Below are 16,547 nucleotides of genomic sequence, written 5' to 3'. Positions count from 1 at the left end.
GGGATTTCTCTTTCCTAGCCAAGGGAAGCCATGAGAGACTGTACCTGGAAAAATGGGACACTCCCACACAAATACTGTGCTTTTCCCATGGTCTTAGCAACTGGCAGAACAGGAGATCCTCTCCCACGCCTGGCTCAGTGTGTCCCACTCCCACAGAGCCTTGTTCACTGCTAGCACGGGAGTCTGAGATCCACCTGCGAGGCTGCAACCTGGCAGGGGGAGAGGCATCTGCCATTGCTGAGGCTTCAGTAGGTAAACAAAGTGGCCAGCAAGCTCAAACTGGGCAGAGCCCTCTGCAACTCAGCAAGGCCTACTGCCTCTATAGACTCCAACTCTGTGGGCAGGGCATAGCTGAACAAAAGGCAGCAGAAATTTCTGCAAAGTTAAACATCCCTGTCTGACAGCCCTGAAGAGAACAGTGGTTCTCCCAGCATGGTGTTTGAGCTCCGAGAATGGACAGACTAACTCCTCAAGTGGGTCCCTGATGCCTGTGTAGCCTAACTGGGAGACACATCCCAAAAGGGGCCAACAGACACCTCAAACAGGCGGGTGCCCCTCTGGAACAAAGCTCAGGATCAGACAGCAATATTTGCTGTTCTGCAGCCTCTGCTGGTGATACCCAGGCAAATAGGGTCTGTGGTGGACTTCCAGCAAACACCAACTGACCTGCAAATGAGGAACCTGATTATAGAAGGAAAACTAACAAATAGAAAAGAATAACATCAACATCAACAAAAAGGATATCCACAACAAAACCCCATCTGTAGGTCACCAATATCAAAGATCGAAGGTATATAAAACCACAAAAAAGGGGAGAAACAAGGGCAGAAAAGCCAAAAATTCAAAAAACCAGAGCTCCCCTTCTCCTCCAGAAGATCGCAGATCCTCACCAGCAACGGAACAAAGCTGAAAGGAGAATGACTTTGACAAGTAGACAGAAGTAGGCTTCAGAAGGTCAGTAATAACAAGCTTCTCTGAGCTAAAGGAACATGTTCCAATCCATCACAAAGAAGCTAAAAACCTTAAAAAAAAAAAGGTTAGACGAATGGCTAACTAGAATAAACAGCATAGAGAAGACCTTAAATGACCTGATGGAGCTGAAAACCATGGCACGAGAACTTGTGATGCATGCACAAGCTTCAATAGCTGATACAATCAAGTGGAAGAAAAGATATCAGTGTTGTGTTGAAGATCACATTAATGAAATAAAGTGAGAAGACAAGATTAGAGAAAAAAGAGTGAAAAGGAATGAACAGAGCCTCCAAGAAATATGGGACCATGTGAAAATACCAAATCTACATTTGATTGGTGTACCTGAAAGTGATGGGGAGAATGTAAACAAGTTGGAAAACACTCTTCAGGATATTATCCAGGAGAACTTCCCCAACGTAGCAAGGCAGACCAACATTCAAATTCAGGAAATACAGAGAATACCACAAAGATACTCCTCGAGAAGAGCAACTCCAAGACACATAATTGTCAGATTCACCAAGGTAGAAATGAAGGAAAAAATGTTAAGGGCAGTCAGAGAGAAAGGTTGGGTTACCCAAAAACAGAAGCCCATCAGATTAACAGCAGATATCTTGGCAGAAACTCTGCAAGTCAGAAGAGAGTGGGGGCCAATATTCAACATTCTTAAAGAAAAGAATTTTCAACCCAGAATTTCATATCCAGCCACACTAAGCTTCTTAAGTGAAGGAGAAATAAAATCCTTTACAGACAAGCAAATGCTGTGAGATTTTGTAACCACCAGGCCTGCCTTACAAGAGCTCCTGAAGGAAGCACTAAACATAGAAAGGAACAAAAGGTACCAGTCAACCACTACAAAAACGTGCCAAATTGTAAAGACCATGGATGATATGAAGAAACTGTGACAATTAATGGGCAAAATAACCAGCTAACATCATAGTGACAGGATCAAATTCAAACATAACGATATTAACCTTAAATGTAAATGGGCTAAATGCCCCAATTAAAAGACACAGACTGGCAAATTGGATAAAGAGTCAAGACCCATCAGTGTGCTATATTCAGGACACCCATCTCACGTGCAAAGACACACATAGGCTCAAAATAATGAGATGCATAGGCTCAAAATAAAGAGATGCAGGAAGATATACCAAGCAAATGGAAAGCAGAAAGAAAAAAAAGGAGAGGTTGCAATCCTAGTCTCCGATAAAACAGACTTTAAACCAACAAAGATCAAAAGAGACAAAGAAGGCCATTACATAATGGTAAATGGATCAATTCAACAAGAAGAGCTAACTATCCTAAATATATATGCACCCAATACAGGAGCACCCAGATTCATAAAGCAAGTCCTTAGAGACCTACAAAGAGACTCAGACTCACACACAATAATAATGGGAGACTTTAACACCCCACTGTCAATATTAGACAGATCAACAAGACACAAGGTTAGCAAGGATATCCAGGACTTGAACTCAGCTCTGCATCAAGCAGACCTAACAGACACCTACAGAAATCTCCACCCCAAATCAACAGAATATACATTATTCTCAGCACCACATCATACTTATTCTAAAATTGACCACATAATTGGAAGTAAAGCACTCCTCGGTGAATGTAAAAGAACAGAAATCACAGCAAGCTGTCTCTCAGACCACAGTGCAATCAAATTAAAACTCAGAATTAAGAAACTCCCTCAAAACTCCACAACTACCTGAAAACTGGACAACTTGCTACTGAATGACTACTAGGTAAATAACAAAATGAAAGCAGAAATAAAGATGTTCTTTGAAACCAATGAGAACAAAGACACAATGTACCAGAATCTCGGGGACACATTCAAAGCAGTGTGTAGAGGGAAATTTATAGCACTAAATGCCCACAAGAGAAAGCAGGAAAGATCTAATATCGACACTCCAACATCACAATTAAAAGAACTACAGAAGCAAGAGCAAACAAATTCAAATCTAGCAGAAGGCAAGAAACAACTTAAGATCAGAGTAGAACTCAAGGAGATAGAGACATAAAAAAAACTTCAAAAAATAAATGAATACAGGAGCTGTTTTTTTGAAAAGATCAAAAAAATTGATAGGCTGCTAGCAAGACTAATAAAGAAGGAAAGAGAGAAGAATCAAACAGATGAAATAAAAAAATGATAAAGGAGATATCACCACCGATCCCACAGAAATACAAACTATCATCAGATAATACTATAAACACCTCCATGCAAATAAACTAGAAAATCTAGAAAAATTGATAAATTCCTAGACACACACACCCTCCCAAGACTAAACCAGGAAGAAGTTGAATCTCTGAATAAACCAATAACAGGCTCTGAACTTGAGGCAATCATTAATAGCCTACCAATCAAAAAAAGTCCAGGACCAGATGGATTCACAGCTGAATTCTACCAGTGGTACAAAGAGGAGCTGGTACCATTCCTTCTGAAACTATTCCAACTAATAGAAACAGAGGGAATCCTCCCTAACTCATTTTATGAGGCCAGTATCATCCTGATATCAAAACCTGGCAGACACACAACAAAAAAAAGAGAATTTTAGACCAATACCCCCGATGAACTACAATGCAAAAATCCTCAATAAAATACTGGCAAACAGAATCCAGCAGCACATCAAAAAGCTTATCCACCACGACCAAGTCAGCATCATCCCTGGGATGCAAGGCTGGTTCAACATATGCAAATCAATAAACGTAATCCATCACATAAACAGAACCAGTGACAAACATTACAAGATTATCTCAATAGATGCAGAAAAGACCTTCAACAAAATTCAACAGCCCTTCATGCTAAAAACTCTCAATAAACTAGGTATTGATGGAATGTATCTCAAAATAATAAGAGCTATTCATGACAAACCCACAGCCAGTATCATACTGAATGGGCAAAAACTGGAAACATTCCCATTGAAAACTGGCACAAGACAGGGATGCCCTCTCTCGCCACTCCTATTCAACATAATGTTGGAAGTTCTGGCCAGGGTAATCAGGCAAGATAAAGAAATAAACGGTATTCAATTAGGAAAAGAAGAAGTCAAATTGTCCCTGTTTGCAGATGAATGATTGTATATTTAGAAAACCCCATTGTCTCAGCCCAAAATCTCCTTAAGCTGTTAGGCAACTTCAGCAAAGTCTCAGAATACACAATCAATGTGCAAAAATCACAAGCATTCCTATACACCAATAAGAGACAAACAGAGAGCCACTCCCCAGGTATTTACCCAAGAAACATAGAATGAGTTCATGAGTGAACTCCCACTCACAATTGTACAAAGGGAATAAAACACCTAGGAATCCAATTTACAAGGGATGTGAAGGACCTCTTCAAAGAGAACTACAAACCACTGCTCAAAGAAATAAAAGAGGACACAAACAAATGGAAGAACAATCCATGTTCATGGATAGGAAGAATCAATATCAGGAAAATGGCCGTACTGCCCAAGGTAATTTATAGATTCAATGTCATCCCCATCAAGCTACCAATGATTTTCGTTGCAGAATTGGGAAAAAAACTACTCTAAAGTTCATATGGAACCAAAAAAGAGCCCACATAGCCAAGACAATCCTAAGCCAAACGAACAAAGTGGAGGCATCATGCTACCTGACTTCAAACTATACTACAAGTCTACAGTAACCAAAACAGCATGGTACTGGTACCAAAACAGATATATAGACCAACAGAACAGAATAGATGCCTCAGAAATAACACTGCACATCTACAACCATCTGATCTTTGATAAACTAGACAAAAACAAGAAATGGGGAAAGGATTCCCCATTTAATAAATAGTGCTGGGGCAACTGGCTAGCCATACGTAGAAAGCTGAAAGTGGAACCCTTCCTTACACCTTATACAAAAATTAATTCAAGATGGATTAAAGACTTAAATGTTAGACATAAAATCATAAAAACCCTAGAAGAAAACCTAAGCAATACCATTCAGGACATAGGCATGGGCCAAGGCTTCATGACTAAAACACTAAAAGCAATGGGAACAAAAGCCAAAATAGACAAATGGAATCTGATTAAAATAAAGATCTTCTGCACAGCAAAAGAAACTACCATCAGAGTGAACAAGTAACCTGAAGGACAAGAGAAAATTTTTACAATCTACCCATCTGACAAAGGACTAATATCCAGAATCTACAAAGAACTTAAACAAATTTACAAGAAAAAAACAAACAACTCTATGGAAAAGTGGGCAAGAGATATGAACAGAAACTTCTCAAAAGAAGACATTTATGCAGCCAACAGACACATGAAAAAATGCTCATCATCCCTGGTCATCAGAGAAATGTAAATCAAAACCACAATAAGGTATCATCTCACACCAGTTAGAATGGCAATCATTAAAAAGTCAGGAAATAACAGATGCTGGAGAAGATGTGGAGAAATTAGTTCAACCATTGTGGAAGACAGTCTGGTGATTCCTCAAGGATCTAGAACTAGAAATACCATTTGACCCAGTGATCCCATTACTGGGTATAAACCCAAAGGATTGTAAATCATGCTACCATAAAGACACATGCACACGTATGTTTACTGCAGCACTATTCGCAATAGCAAAGACTTGGAACCAACCCACATGTCCATCAGTGATAGACTGGATTAAGAAAATGTGGCACATATGCACCACAGGATCCTATGCAGCCAAAAAAAACGATGAGTTCATTTCCTTTGCAGGGACATGTATGAAGCTGGAAACCATCATTCTCAGCAAACTATCACAAGGACAGAAAACCAAGCACCACATGTTCTCACTCATAGGTGGAAACTGAACAATAAGAATACTTGGGGCCGGGCGCGGTGGCTCAAGCCTGTAATCCCAGCACTTTGGGAGGCCGAGGCAGGTGGATCATGAGGTCAGGAGATCGAGACCATCCTGGCTAATATGGTGAAACCCCGTCTCTACTAAAAAATACAAAAAACTAGCCAGGCGAGGTGGCGGGTGCCTGTAGTCCCAGCTACTCGGGATGCTGAGGCAGGAGAATGGCATAAACCCGGGAGGCGGAGCTTGCAGTGAGCTGAGATCCGGCCACTGCAGTCCAGCCTGGGCAACAAAGTGAGACTCCGTCTCAAAAAAAAAAAAAAAAAAAGAATACATGGACACAGGGCAGAGAACATCACACACCAGGGCCTGCTGGGGGCTGGGGGAAGGATAGCATTAGGAGAAATACCAAATGTAAATGATGAGTTGATGGGTGCAGCAAATCAACACAGCACATGTATACCTATGTAACAAACCTGCACATTGTGCACATGTACCCTAGAACTTAAAGTATAATTAAAAAAAAAAGAAAGAAAGAAAAAGCCATGCAATCACTTTGGAAAATAGTTTGATAATTTCTTATAAACTATTTTCTTATAATTAAATATATATGTGCCATACTACATAATAGTGTCACTATTTATTTATCCAAGAAATATAGAAACTATGCTAACAGAAAAATTTGTACGCAAATATTTATCAGTTTTTTGGTAATTCATAATTACCAAAAACTGGAAACAACTGAGACGTCCTTCAACTTGTGAATGAATTAATGAATAAATAAATTGTATGCAGTCACCAAATGGAATATTTTTCAGCAATGAAAAAGAATGAACTGTTGACTCTCACAACAATATGGATCAATTCTAATTTTGCTAAGCAAAACAACAAAAATTAAAAAGTCATACTCAAAAAACTCCATATTATATGGTTTTATTGTATGACATTCTGAATAGGAAAAACTGTTGGCACAGAAAAGAAATCTGTGTTTGCTGAAGTTTGGGGCTAGATGAAGAAGTTTTGACAACAAGGAGGTAATAAAGAGAATTTTTTTTTTTTTTTTGGTAATAGAACTATTCTGTGTTTTGAGTGTAATAGTGAATGTACAACTCCATGCATAGAATTTATACTACAGAGTGAATTTTACTGCACGTAGCTTTTTTACTCCTGAACATATAGAAAAGTGAAAGATAGACCATTAACACTTGATCCCCAGAAAAAGTTAATAGAAAACATGCCCAAACACCAGGTCCCTAGACCATTGTGAGAATGTTAACATCTAGCTTTTGTAAAAATTTTCATAATGGCATATGAAATTAAATTAACAGTCAATGTTTCCATACCTAGTTTTAACCTTTAACTCAAAATGTATTTGATCCAATCCAATGATAAAGCTCATCGTGCAGACAGAACATTTAATTTTGCCCTCTTAGAATCACTGCACTTCTGAATAAAACATTTGGAGGCACTTAATGGAAAGGTGTTTAGTTCATTGACTTTGTTATTATTACCAAATTATTATATATTATAATTACCAAATTATAATTACTTTGTTATTATAATTAAGGCAAAATATACCCAGCTAAAAAGTTCTTGCCAAGATAATAAACATTTCTTAATTACCTCGGTGTTTGTAGCAAACCAACTTTATGTTAAACTCAAGTTTCCCTTGTCACACTAAGCACTTAATCAGAAAGAAATGTAAAAGGGAATCCTAGCATTTGAGAAATTGGAAGAAACTACAGGGGTCACAGAATCAGATCAAGTCCCTCATTTTGCAAACTTGAAATACTGTCTTTGTATTTTACTTATTTTATGATACAATGTTTTGACATCCTAATAATAAAAATCTTTCTGGCAGGAGAGACCCTTCCTCCCAATCCCAAGCCAATTCTTAGCAATACAAAGGGCTCAGCTGAAAGCACAACTTTGATGTGCAAACTAACAAATCCAGAGCCATACCTTCTCTATCAGGCCATTGCACATCAGGAAGCAATATTTCTCTTACTTAACCATCCCAGAGTCATGTATCAGGCGCTTACAGAACACCCTTAACCCTATATCCCAAAGTCCACTGAAATTGTTCAAACTTATCAATACAAAATTATTCACCCTGCACTGCTTTGCCTTTCCCACCATACCCCATGACCCAAGTGCTCCTTTTGTTCTAGTCTTTAGCCTCCTGACAGCTTCAGTATCTTTCCCATGTGGCCCTGCATGGTGTGCTGTGCACACCATGTCTTTAGGACTTGTGAGTATAACAAACTCTGCTTTCTTCTGAACCTCTCTTGTGTCTCCTCTTGGGACCACATTTGACTGACCATCTCATAAAAGAGTACAAAACTGTCTTACCTTGTAAAATGTGGGATACAGAGCTTAAGCTCTTATGATAATTACAGATGGTTTCAGACTAGAATATGAAACTTGAAACATCCGCATATGAAATAGGCAGAGAAGAAGAACCGGCCGAAATAATCTTAAAAAATATTAATCTACTGACTTTACTTTAAAAATGTGTGGACTTTGTTGGAGCATTTTATAATCACTTCTGGTTCTGTAGATTGGCGTAGAACTCAGGGTGATGTTTTCTGCAAACATGCAAAGGACAACAAACCCCACCTGAACCTTACACCCTCATACTCCCATCCCAGGCCTAGTACTGTCTGCACCAATGAGACAAGGTTTTTGTGGCATCCCAGGAAATAAAGTCACAGAAGGAGAATGGCAGATGACCTGAGAGCATATGAGAAGACTCTCTTGATAATCATTAATTTTCAACTTTTTCTGATCTCTCTAATGGAGGACAGAAGTAAATGTGTATTCCTAGAGAGGTTAGGGCACAGCCCAAAGTACACTGCAGAAGTACAGAGTTTCCTGAAAACATTGTTATTTTTTAAATCCATGTAAAATTTGAACTCTGCTTCACAATTTACCAGTGATTGCTTTAATATCCAAACAAAAATTTCCACAAAACAAAAATCACCCATTTCTAGGAAATTCCCCAAGTTTGCTAAATATAAGTACTGTTTATCCTTTAGCTCTTTGGATTATTTCCTCCAAGCCACATACTCCAATGTAATAAGCAGGAAAAATTGTGTTGTAAACACACACACACAACACATACACACAACAAACAACACAATAATCTGATGAAACTGGGATTTCTCTGAATTGTGGAAGCAGAGGTAGGTCCATGCTAGCACACATGTTCGCATAGAAGGGTCAACATAAGCATTACACTTTATTTTGCAATGTTTAATCTTTTTCTCCTTTAAGAGAGAGTCCTTCTTCAGTGTCTCCTAGACACTGGCAACCCTGGACAAGTGTGACAACTCTCAGTATTCACTCTATAAAATTGTGAATTGCTTTTCCCAGAAGAAGTGACTACAAGAGCCCAAAAATCTTGGCAGATTAGAAAATAACTCTGAGAATAGACGCATCTTAAAGTCTTATCCACATATTGCAGGAAATAGAAGGTGAGCATTAAGATAGGTTGACACTTTCCTTTTTAAAAAGAAGGGTTGAAGAACTTATCACGTGCAAAGCACTGCATTAGGGCACTTTATATTCAATACCTCATTTATTCTCCATTGCAAACTTATCCCTATGTGTCTGTGTTGAATATATTTTTCCAGCTGACCCCACTGAACCTGAGCTTTAGGTCAACACAGCAATTTAGTAGCAGAGGTAGGGTTTGACTGCCATTCCCCCACACCCCCAAACCTTTATGTCTTACAACAGAGCCTATGTATCTGTCACACTATGCTCCTCTCTTATTGGGCCACAAAGATCACATTTGCTATCACTGGGCAGGTGGAATAGTAATCTTTTGCCCTGCATCAGATTATTTGTCTTCAGAATAAACTTCTAAATTCAGCTTTGACTAGAAATCATTCAAAGCTGTCTACTGTGATTGTCTTCCTCATATTATTTGGAGAAATCAATTTGACATTATCTAGGAACATCGAAGAAATACATACTATATGACCATACTATAATTCCATTTTTGGGTATGTACTTCAGAGAAATGCAGACAAATATTCACCAAGATCCTTGCTTAAGAATGTTGATAACACTACTGTTTGCCATAGCTCCAAACTGAAGACAGCCCAAATGTCCATTGACAGTAGGATAGGTAAATAAATCATAGTAATTCATACAACTCCATTGAGAAACACGATGCAAGAATAAAAATTAATTAGGCACACAACATGAATTCATCTTTCAATCCTAATGTTAAGCAAAAAAAAAAAAAAAGACATAAAGGAATTCTTACAGTATGCTTTGTATTACATAAAGTTAAAAAACATGCAAAACTAAACTATATCATTCAGGAATGCTTGCATATGTGGTTAAATAACTTTTTAAACCAAGGGATTAATTACCATAAAATTAATTAAGGGAGATATTCTGAAGGGAGAGAAGGTAGTCTAATGGGGCAAGGCCTCACAAAAATGGCTTATTACTTAACTTGGGTTGTGATTATACAAGTATTTACTTCTATAATTATTATGCACTTTTCCATATGTGTGTTTTATTTCATAATTGCAAAATGTTTACAAAATTGAACATTCAAAAACTAAAATTCTTGGAAAGTCATTTCACTCTACCGTATAGTAAACTCTAATGTCTTAATTCCTCACACTTTAGTTATTCAGGTGCTGAGAAGGTTAATATAGCATATGAGAATAAGATCAACATGAGGACTACATAAAATAAAACAGTTTCTGAAATTATTTGAACTAGAAAATAAATATACATGTAAGACTATATGTAGATTAAACAACAGAATTCACATTTATTGAATGCCACATATGTGCCAAGACAGAAACACACTAATGCACACAGGAATTTATCAGCAATATAAGTAATACATCAGCCTTTTCCCTCCTCTACATAGGGAAGAAATCAGTACCAAGGTAATTGTATGTGATGAGTGCTTATACACAAAGACCTCCAAGAGGCAAGTTTTCATCTAAATTTTAAAGAACAGGTACGCCTTGACAAAGAAAGTAAAGGGGCATTCACCATGGAGAAGTATGACACAGATCTAGCAGGAGTTAGTGTCAGCCAAGATTGAGTATGGAATATTGACTTGGCTGGAGTAGATTAGCTATAGTATAAAGTGATATTTGTGATATAAATAGTATCAAAGAGAATCGAGTGAGGTTGTGTGTGTGTGTGTGTGTGCATAGGGACCCCTTGAAAAATTAAGAGGCTGGACATGGTGGCTCATGCCTGTAATCCAAACACTTTGGGAGGCTGAGGAAGGAGGATCACTTGAGGCTGGGAGTTCAAAACCAGCCTGAGCAACAGAGTGGACCCCGTCTCTACTAAAAAAAAAAAAAGAAAAAAAAGAAAAAAAAACTGGGCATAGTGGCACACACCTGCGGTCCTAGCTACACGGAGGCTGAAATGGGAGGATCCCTTGAGCCCAGGAGTTTGAGGCTGCAGTTAGCCAAGATGATGCCACTGCACACCAGCCTGGGAGACACAGCAAGATCTTATCTCAAAAAAAAAAAAAAAAAAAAACTAAGAAAGAAAAGAAAGAAAGAAAAATTAGTAAGAAAAAGACAAACATCCTTAATCTTCAAATACACAGAGACTGGCTGGGCACAGTGGCTCATACCTGTAATCCCAGCACTTTAGGAGGCCCAGGCAGGCAGATCACCTGAGGTTGTGAGTTCGAGACCAGCCTGACCAACATAGAGAAACCGCATCTCTACTAAAAATGCAAAATTAGCCAGGAGTGGTGGAACATGCCTGTAATCCCAGCTACTTGAGAGGCTGAGGCAGGAGAATCGCTTGAACCCAGGAGGTGGAGGTTGTGGTGAGCCAAGATCATGCCATTGCACTCCAGCCTGGTCAACAAGAGCAAAACTCTGTCTCAAAAAAAGAGAAAAAAAAAAAAAATACACAAAGACTGGAGTAGATTTTTCGCAAAAGAGGATTTCAAAAAGCCAATAAGCATATTAAAGCATGCCCACCTTAATTAATTAGCAAAAAAACATACAAACTAGAGCTAAACTGAGTTCCCACCATACACCCATCAAATTGACTAAAATGAAAAAAATCAACAATCCCATGTACTGGTAAGGACATGGAACAAATGGAACTTTCTCACTGCCGAGCCAGGTGTCAGAGCCCCGGCATCAGAAAGTGGTTGACTCACAGGAAGAAATAAGAATTTACTGATGACAGTGTAGGGTTGAAAAGGAAAGTTTTGTTAGATAGACACTGCAGAAGAGTGCAGCAGGGCGCCTAAGCAAGAGAGGACTGAGCATGCCTCGATGGACTTTTCCTTAGGGATATTTATGGATCTTAAATGGGAGCTTCAGGGTAATATGAACTATGTTGGCTACATAAGTCATGATAAATGATTACATTTGTAGATATTTTGGTGCCTTGACATCAGCAATGGTTGCACATTGAGTTTTGACATGTATGCATTTCAGAGATGTATAGAAATTCCAGTCACTTATAAATCTTGGAGAAAGAAACCAGGTATTGGCTTCAGATAATAAGGAAGCATAATTACTTCTAAATTACTCAGATAAGGAGTTTTGCCTCTGGATGGTCTGCTTGGTAGCCACTTGGTGATCTTTGCTCTCCTCACTCACTTTTCTGGTAGTCCTGTAAATTGAAATAACTTTGGAACGTGTTTGGTAGCATCTACCAAAGCTAAACATATGTCCTATGACCCTGCAGTCCTGCTCCTGGATATATATTCAACAGAAATTAGTTCCATGCCCACAAAAGACTTGCACAGGAATGTTGACAGCAATTTTATTCAAATAGCCAAACACTGGAAATGACCCAAATTGTTCATCCACAGTAAAAAAGAGCAAATAAATGATAGTACAGTCATATAATGAAATACTGTAGAGCAACAAAAAAGAACAAGTTACTGATTATATAACTATATAAATGAATCTCACAGATAAAATGTTAAATGAAAGAAGTCAGACTTTACTTAAAGAGTATATATTTACATATGATATACATTCATAAAACAGGATTTCATTTCCATGTATTTGATGTTTAAAAACAAAAACTTGTCTGCAGCCACAGAAGTCAGAACAGTTAGCTTTGGTGGGAGAAAACCTACCCAGGCCAAGGCACAATGAATCATTCTGGGCTCCTACACATGTTCTATATCTCGATCTAAGTGGTAGTTACATAGTTACACACATGCAAAAATGTATTGGGCTGTACACTTAGTATTTATAACTTACTTTAGTTATACCTCAAGAAAAATAAATTTAAAGACTGTAGCATCCAAAACAAAAAATATCAAAAGAAGTGAATGAAAAACTGCAGGTCTGGCAAGAGGGTAAATGAATTATTTATTTTCCCATAAAGCATTAATGACTCCCTTTACATTTTTGTGTTGGCCATGTAATTATTAAAATTTTATAAAAGAAGATTTTTAATCACATATATCCCCACTTATAACTCAACCCTAAAACGTGAACTCTTTTTATTTATTCATATTCCCTTGCATATCCTTTTCCATTGATCTGTATACAACGTTACATAAGAAGTCATTCTGGACACAAATTCTATATAGAAGAAATCAGGATTTGCAATCAGAGAATCTAATTTGAATCCTTGCTGGGCTATTTATTAGTTGTGTGATCTCAGCCAAATTACCTAATCTCTCTAAATCACAGTTTGCTCACTTATAAAAGGGAAGAAAAATGTTCTCTACCTCACAGAATTGTTGTGAGAATTAAATTAGATAATGTGTATTTATAAACACTGCGCAAAGTATTGGTAATTTACATTAATATTGGTGATTGCAGTGTGGATACAATTCTTCATTCTGCTCTTCTCATTTCCTCTATAATTAGCATTTCCACAATAGTACATAATCTACATAGTGGCCTACCTAATTTCCATTCCCTCCTCATTTTACCAACAGGAACTCAGTTTTATTTGAGATTGGCACTGTGCCCAGCCTAGTGATAAATCATGATTGATCTACACCAATGATGGCAAATCTGTTTCCTACTTTCCCAGCCTTCCTTGCAGCAGGGCATGGGGTCATGTGACTAAATTCTGGCACTGAAAGCTAAGGGGAAATGCACTGGAGGAGAAAGAGGTGCTTCTGATAAGGCATTCATTTTACTGGCAAAAGGAACAGACCATGCCGGCCCTCCCTTTCTCCCACTTCTTTCTGTCTTAAACCCAGAGGCACCATTTAGAACTGTGGAAGTCATCTTGCATATGCAAGAGAAATGTTTAAGAATTTCAGAGACACCAGCCCTTGATGCACCTGTGGCCACCTACCTCTGGACTTCTTTTTATGTCAGAAAAATAAATTCAAGTTTCTAGAAGCCATTGTTAAGGTTTCTGTTATTGCAGTTGAAAACATTCCAAACTAATATAATGGTTTCAATGTCTTTGGAAAAGTTCATCAACTTCATATAATGAAATTAGTCATTTACTTTTTGCCAGAAATGTACATTGTTTAGCTCCACAAACATTTACAGATAGTCTTCTATGTATCAGTTATCTGGGTTACTGAATAAATAAGACACATTCCTTCCCATGAAGGAACTGACAGTGTTTTCAATCTTGCTCTATGAAAAAAAAATTCCAAGCTGAAAATCATTATGCATACAGTTTCTTTGGGGGTTACTTACATAAGAAAAAATACTCTCGCCCCATCCACCCACTGTTTTCCCAATGACTTTCTACTGGTTTCTGGAACACACCAAGCTCATTTCATTTTAGTAAATCTTCATTAGCAGAATATTTTTTCTCCAGATCAGTGCTAAACTGGCTGTTTCCTGTCACTGAGATCTCAAACTAAATGCCCCTTCCTCAAAATGGACTTTCCCTTCAATCACACAAATGCAATCATCCGTCATAGCATCCTTTTTAATTCTCTGCAGAGTACTTACGATATCATATTTTTCTTGCTTATTGATTCCTTTTTGTTGTTGTTTACTCCTGCACCTCCACCCCACTGCTAATATAAGCAAACTGTAAGAAATCATTGTGTTTTGACTACCTCTGCAACCCCTAGAACAGGGGTCAGCAAACCACAGGCTGCAGCTAATCCAGCCAGCTGCCAGTTTTGTAAATAAAATTTCATTCAAACATGGCTATGTGTACTAGTTACCATAGCGTATATGGCTGTCTTTGTGCTACAAGGACAGAGCAGAATAGTTGCAACAGAGACTAGATGTCCCACAAAGTCTAAAGTAGTTGCTATCTAGTCTTTTACAGAAAAAGTTTCTGGATCCTAGATCTAGAAGAATGCTTCACACAAAATAAGCACTTAATAAATTCCCAAGAAACATTAACATTTTGTCTCAAAGGTTGTTATCATTCTGTAGGTATATTTGTATCTAATGATGCTATCAATCCTGTTTCAGCAGGATTGCTCTTTACTGGAATTGCTTCATTGACAGGAATTCCACACCAGACTTCCAGAAGGAACAACTCATCACCTTGGATCAGAGGATTAAAGGTTTAGCACAACATTCTGCAAATCACAGGGACATCTCAAAGGCAGAATCAGATGTCTTTCTCACATTTAGGTTAGCAGCATAAATCAGATTTCACTTGCATTTTTTTTTTTTTTTTTTTTTTTTTTTTTGGCACATCATTTCATTCTTAGGCTATATTCCATCATGGACATACAGCCATATGATTGGTTTTGGTTTGCTGGTTAAACTTTTTTAGGTTCAGGAGTCCATGTGCAGGTGTCACAGGATCCTTAGGGTGCTGTTTTTCCAGCCAGAAACCTTTGTGGCCTGTGGCTCCTTTGCCCGAATTTTGCTTGGGCCCACTGGGCTTGTTCCACCCACTTGACCCAGCAGGCTATGCTCAGCTTGTGCTACTGGCCCAGATCTCATGCCTGCCAAGGGCAAGCCAGGTGTGGAGCAGTGAGGGGTGTGTGAGTGAGCATGAGGTCCAGCCACTGCACACAGAAAGGCATGCCAGCTGCAGTGGGGCAGGCAGTTCCAGGCTCCAGCACAGGCCATGGCTTTGTGTAAGGCAGTGGCTAGATCAGGCCTACCAAGAGCAGCTCCCACTGTGGGCACCAGGGAACACAGTAGCACCCAGAAGATCAGAGCTATCAGGAACTGCAGAGCCCCAAAGAAGGTGTCATAGCCTTGGCTCAGGGAGACTCTAGGTCTGGGTTCCCTAAAGGGCTGCAGTTCTTCTCTCCTTCCCATTGCCCACAATGTGACAAGCAAGGGGCACAAATTCTCACGCTATTTGTGTTATAGCACTTTCAGTCCTACCATTCAGCGGGTCCCCAGTTCTTGTCCCCCGTCCAGGAAGAATGAGGTAGGCAGACAACTGGAGGGTCAGCAAAGCAGAGAGGGGCTTCATGGAGCAACAGAACAGCTCTCAAGAGACCTGGAATTGGTGGCTCCTTTCTGCAGCTGGTAGTATGGACATCTCTGTGACGCTGGCAGAGTCTTGGGCTTTTATGGACTTAGGAAGAGGGAAAGTGCATGCTGATTGGTCCATAGGTGGCGATGGGCACTGGAAAAAGCATCACAGTTCTCACTTCGGGCCACAGACTGTTTCAGGCCCTTTCTGGCTTGAAGGTGGGGCTTCATCAGAGACCTGCCCCTTTCCACTCAGAAGCTTCTCTTTATCCTGCTGCCATCAATCATGTCATCCCTTTTCCAGTACCCAGGCTGTTTGCGCAGATGGGTGCCTGCAGGCCCACACCCAGCCACCCTCAGCCCCACCTCAGCTTCCCTCTCATGCTTGTCAGTGCCCAAAGTCTGGAGGGGGCTAAGGCAGCAGGGGGCTGGGTTACA

Source organism: Piliocolobus tephrosceles, chromosome 16 (genome assembly GCF_002776525.5).
Source record: "Piliocolobus tephrosceles isolate RC106 chromosome 16, ASM277652v3, whole genome shotgun sequence".
Taxonomy (NCBI): Eukaryota; Metazoa; Chordata; class Mammalia; order Primates; family Cercopithecidae; genus Piliocolobus; species Piliocolobus tephrosceles.
This window is presented reverse-complemented; position numbering follows the sequence as displayed.